The sequence below is a fragment of the Schistocerca cancellata genome, unplaced genomic scaffold, assembly GCF_023864275.1.
Source record: "Schistocerca cancellata isolate TAMUIC-IGC-003103 unplaced genomic scaffold, iqSchCanc2.1 HiC_scaffold_56, whole genome shotgun sequence".
Lineage (NCBI taxonomy): Eukaryota > Metazoa > Arthropoda > Insecta > Orthoptera > Acrididae > Schistocerca > Schistocerca cancellata.
In genome coordinates this window covers 5,001-10,000 of record NW_026046119.1, presented here as the reverse complement: position 1 = coordinate 10,000, position 5,000 = coordinate 5,001, and the positions used below count along the sequence as shown (strand labels likewise).

At 53.4% G+C, this 5,000-nt stretch overlaps 1 non-coding gene across 1 annotated transcript in view; it reads right to left on the bottom strand.

Annotated features, from left to right (window-relative positions):
• The window catches only part of LOC126111100 (small subunit ribosomal RNA), a 1,907-nt gene extending 464 nt beyond the window's left edge, over window positions 1–1,443 (bottom strand). Inside the window, exon 1 of the ribosomal RNA XR_007524094.1 lies at window positions 1–1,443. This exon is cut by the window's left edge and continues 464 nt beyond it. This is a non-coding gene — a ribosomal RNA (small subunit ribosomal RNA).
• Between the last annotated feature and the right edge of the window lie 3,557 nt (window positions 1,444–5,000).

Here is a 5,000-nt window from a genome sequence, read left to right as displayed (position 1 = left end):
GTTAGCAGGCTAGAGTCTCGTTCGTTATCGGAATTAACCAGACAAATCGCTCCACCAACTAAGAACGGCCATGCACCACCACCCACCGAATCAAGAAAGAGCTATCAATCTGTCAATCCTTCCGGTGTCCGGGCCTGGTGAGGTTTCCCGTGTTGAGTCAAATTAAGCCGCAGGCTCCACTCCTGGTGGTGCCCTTCCGTCAATTCCTTTAAGTTTCAGCTTTGCAACCATACTTCCCCCCGGAACCCAAAAGCTTTGGTTTCCCGGAGGCTGCCCGCCGAGTCATCGGAGGAACTGCGGCGGATCGCTGGCTGGCATCGTTTATGGTTAGAACTAGGGCGGTATCTGATCGCCTTCGAACCTCTAACTTTCGTTCTTGATTAATGAAAACATACTTGGCAAATGCTTTCGCTTCTGTTCGTCTTGCGACGATCCAAGAATTTCACCTCTAACGTCGCAATACGAATGCCCCCGCCTGTCCCTATTAATCATTACCTCGGGTTCCGAAAACCAACAAAATAGAACCGAGGTCCTATTCCATTATTCCATGCACACAGTATTCAGGCGGCTTGCCTGCTTTAAGCACTCTAATTTGTTCAAAGTAAACGTGCCGGCCCACCCAGACACTCAATAAAGAGCACCTTGGTAGGATTTCAACGGGGTCCCGCCTCGGGACGCACGAACACGCACGAGGCGGTCGCACGCCTTCGGCTCGCCCACCGGCAGGACGTCCCACGATACATGCCAGTTAAACACCGACGGGCGGTGAACCAACAGCGTGGGACACAAATCCAACTACGAGCTTTTTAACCGCAACAACTTTAATATACGCTATTGGAGCTGGAATTACCGCGGCTGCTGGCACCAGACTTGCCCTCCAATAGATACTCGTTAAAGGATTTAAAGTGTACTCATTCCGATTACGGGGCCTCGATGAGTCCCGTATCGTTATTTTTCGTCACTACCTCCCCGTGCCGGGAGTGGGTAATTTGCGCGCCTGCTGCCTTCCTTGGATGTGGTAGCCGTTTCTCAGGCTCCCTCTCCGGAATCGAACCCTGATTCCCCGTTACCCGTTACAACCATGGTAGGCGCAGAACCTACCATCGACAGTTGATAAGGCAGACATTTGAAAGATGCGTCGCCGGTACGAGGACCGTGCGATCAGCCCAAAGTTATTCAGAGTCACCAAGGCAAACGGACCGGACGAGCCGACCGATTGGTTTTGATCTAATAAAAGCGTCCCTTCCATCTCTGGTCGGGACTCTGTTTGCATGTATTAGCTCTAGAATTACCACAGTTATCCAAGTAACGTGGGTACGATCTAAGGAACCATAACTGATTTAATGAGCCATTCGCGGTTTCACCTTAATGCGGCTTGTACTGAGACATGCATGGCTTAATCTTTGAGACAAGCATATGACTACTGGCAGGATCAACCAGGGAGCTGCGTCAACTAGAGCTGAGCAGCCGGCCGCCCGGGAGTGTGTCCCAGGGGCCCGCGCGAACACGCAAGCGTCCGCTCAATTATTCTGCAAACAGGAGGAGGCTGAGCTCCCCTGCACAATACACCTCGAAACCCTCTCAGGTCCCGGCGGCGCGCAGCGCCGTCCTAAGTACTTGGTCGGGTTCGAGAGAGGCGCAATCGCCCGGAGTTAGGCGAGTAGACGCTTTAGGTGCGACCACCCGTGCTCCCAACTGAGCTTGCCGCTGCCGACAGAGGCCCGGGAGCGTGCTGTCGTGGCATTGCCGGCGGGAGACAACACGCGCCACCTACGGTGACCGGCAGCTCCAACGCCAGCGCCACAGAAGGGCAAAGGCCCCACGTGGGTGCCGAAGCGAACTCTCCCAGCACAGCGCACGTGCCAACACGTCTGCACAACTGCGATACAAACCACCAGCGAGAACCGCTGGGGCGACCGAGCAGCAGACGGCGTCGCGGCGCCGAGTGCCGGGCGGCGGCGCATCCTCAACGCACACAGTCCTCAGTCGGACCAGCACACTGCAGATGTCCACCGCGCTTCGCACCGGGCCCGCGAGGACCCACTTTGGCCGCCCGGCGCCGCGCGCAGGGTGCCCCGGCGCGCAGCTGCGCCGCCTGCCGCGTCCGTCGGCCGGCGCGCCTGCCACTGGGCGCCCCCACCAGCCGGCTGTAGCGCGTGCGCCCACGCACCGCGCGGCCAGCACGCCGGGCGGCCCCCCCTCACCGGCCGGGGACGGTCCCACCCAGCCACCGCCGCGTATCGCTTCACACACAGATTTGCCCTTACTGATTTACCTCCAGCAACAACAACCGCACCACAATGGGTTTACCAGTTGTTCATTTGCGTAACGTCACCAGCAAACGTAGACGTCCATCCAGTTTGCAAATGCAACGATTATTGCATACCTGTCTGTTAGGTGTCACGACACACACTACGTCTGCCCACATACACGCAACAAAATGTGCACGACTAGAGAACACGTGGGAGGTGGCCCCCTACGTATGCGATGTCCATTACGAGACCGACTGTCAACCAGCATCTGTACCATGTCGCAGATGTGGAACGCGGTGCACCATGCTATCACACTGTGTGAGAAGAGACGACTACGTTTGAATACACGCGCCACTACATCAACAGACGGCTCATGCTGATCGCCATCCAGGGCGTCCCGTTAATCCCACACGTCTCTATGGCGTACCACACTGCAATGTAGCTGTTATGGGGAGACGGCACGTGGCTGAGTGCACAACATTTGGACCGTATGGTTCGCTGTTGTTGGGCGCAGTCGTTGTACGGTCACACATGTGCCACAGCGTATCATGCAGTACATACGGACCTATGTGCAGTACAATGTGAGGGTTAAGCTTACGACATCAGCGGACAGTGGACACAGGCCGTACCACGACGTAGACTGAGCGCTTCGACATGCGAATGCCAGTGAACAGCTGCGAAGGGCATTGAACACGCAAGCACCTGAACGACCAGCGTGCGAAGGCAGGGGGGAGGGTGGGGGCGATGTACATCCTGCAGTCGTCCACATTACAGTGTACAGCGGGAGCATGTAAAAAGTAAGCAACACTTGCGAAGTGTTGAACATGAAACGATACACAAGAGGGTGGGCGGTGCGAGTAGCGAACTATATTCAGAGGGTTGTGGTTAGACAACACTGGATTAATGTAACGTGTCATATGCCAATTACAGAGCAGGTTAAGGCACAACTTGGGTTAGGTTAAGGCACAACGTGGGTTAGGTTAAGGCACAACGTGGGTTAGGTTAAGGCACAACTTGGGTTAGGTTAAGCACAACGTGGGTTAGGTTAAGGCACAACGTGGGTTAGGTTAAGGCACAACGTGGGTTAGGTTAAGGCACAACGTGGGTTAGGTTAAGGCACAACGTGGGTTAGGTTAAGGCACAACGTGGGTTAGGTTAAGGCACAACTTGGGTTAGGTTAAGGCACAACGTGGGTTAGGTTAAGGCACAACGTGGGTTAGGTTAAGGCACAACGTGGGTTAGGTTAAGGCACAACGTGGGTTAGGTTAAGGCACAACGTGGGTTAGGTTAAGGCACAACGTGGGTTAGGTTAAGGCACAACGTGGGTTAGGTTAAGGCACAACGTGGGTTAGGTTAAGGCACAACGTGGGTTAGGTTAAGGCACAACGTGGTTAGGTTAAGGCACAACGTGGGTTAGGTTAAGGCACAACGTGGGTTAGGTTAAGGCACAACGTGGGTTAGGGTTAAGGCACAACGTGGTTAGGTTAAGGCACAACGTGGGTTAGGTTAAGGCACAACGTGGGTTAGGTTAAGGCACAACGTGGGTTAGGTTAAGGCACAACGTGGGTTAGGTTAAGGCACAACTTGGGTTAGGTTAAGGCACAACTTGGGTTAGGTTAAGGCACAACTTGGGTTAGGTTAAGGCACAACTTGGGTTAGGTTAAGCACAACTTGGGTTAGGTTAAGGCACAACTTGGGTTAGGTTAAGCACAACTTGTTGGGTTAGGTTAAGGCACAACTTGGGTTAGGTTAAGGCACAACTTGGGTTAGGTTAAGGCACAACTTGGGTTAGGTTAAGGCACAACGTGGGTTAGGTTAAGGCACAACGTGGGTTAGGTTAAGGCACAACGTGGGTTAGGTTAAGGCACAACGTGGGTTAGGTTAAGGCACAACGTGGGTTAGGTTAAGGCACAACGTGGGTTAGGTTAAGGCACAACGTGGGTTAGGTTAAGGCACAACGTGGGTTAGGTTAAGGCACAACGTGGGTTAGGTTAAGGCACAACGTGGGTTAGGTTAAGGCACAACGTGGGTTAGGTTAAGGCACAACGTGGGTTAGGTTAAGGCACAACGTGGGTTAGGTTAAGGCACAACGTGGGTTAGGTTAAGGCACAACGTGGGTTAGGTTAAGGCACAACGTGGGTTAGGTTAAGGCACAACGTGGGTTAGGTTAAGGCACAACGTGGGTTAGGTTAAGGCACAACGTGGGTTAGGTTAAGGCACAACGTGGGTTAGGTTAAGGCACAACGTGGGTTAGGTTAAGGCACAACGTGGGTTAGGTTAAGGCACAACTTGGGTTAGGTTAAGGCACAACTTGGGTTAGGTTAAGGCACAACGTGGGTTAGGTTAAGGCACAACTTGGGTTAGGTTAAGGCACAACTTGGGTTAGGTTAAGGCACAACTTGGGTTAGGTTAAGGCACAACTTGGGTTAGGTTAAGGCACAACTTGGGTTAGGTTAAGGCACAACTTGGGTTAGGTTAAGGCACAACTTGGGTTAGGTTAAGGCACAACTTGGGTTAGGTTAAGGCACAACTTGGGTTAGGTTAAGGCACAACGTGGGTTAGGTTAAGGCACAACGTGGGTTAGGTTAAGGCACAACGTGGGTTAGGTTAAGGCACAACGTGGGTTAGGTTAAGGCACAACGTGGGTTAGGTTAAGGCACAACGTGGGTTAGGTTAAGGCACAACGTGGGTTAGGTTAAGGCACAACGTGGGTTAGGTTAAGGCACAACGTGGGTTAGGTTAAGGCAC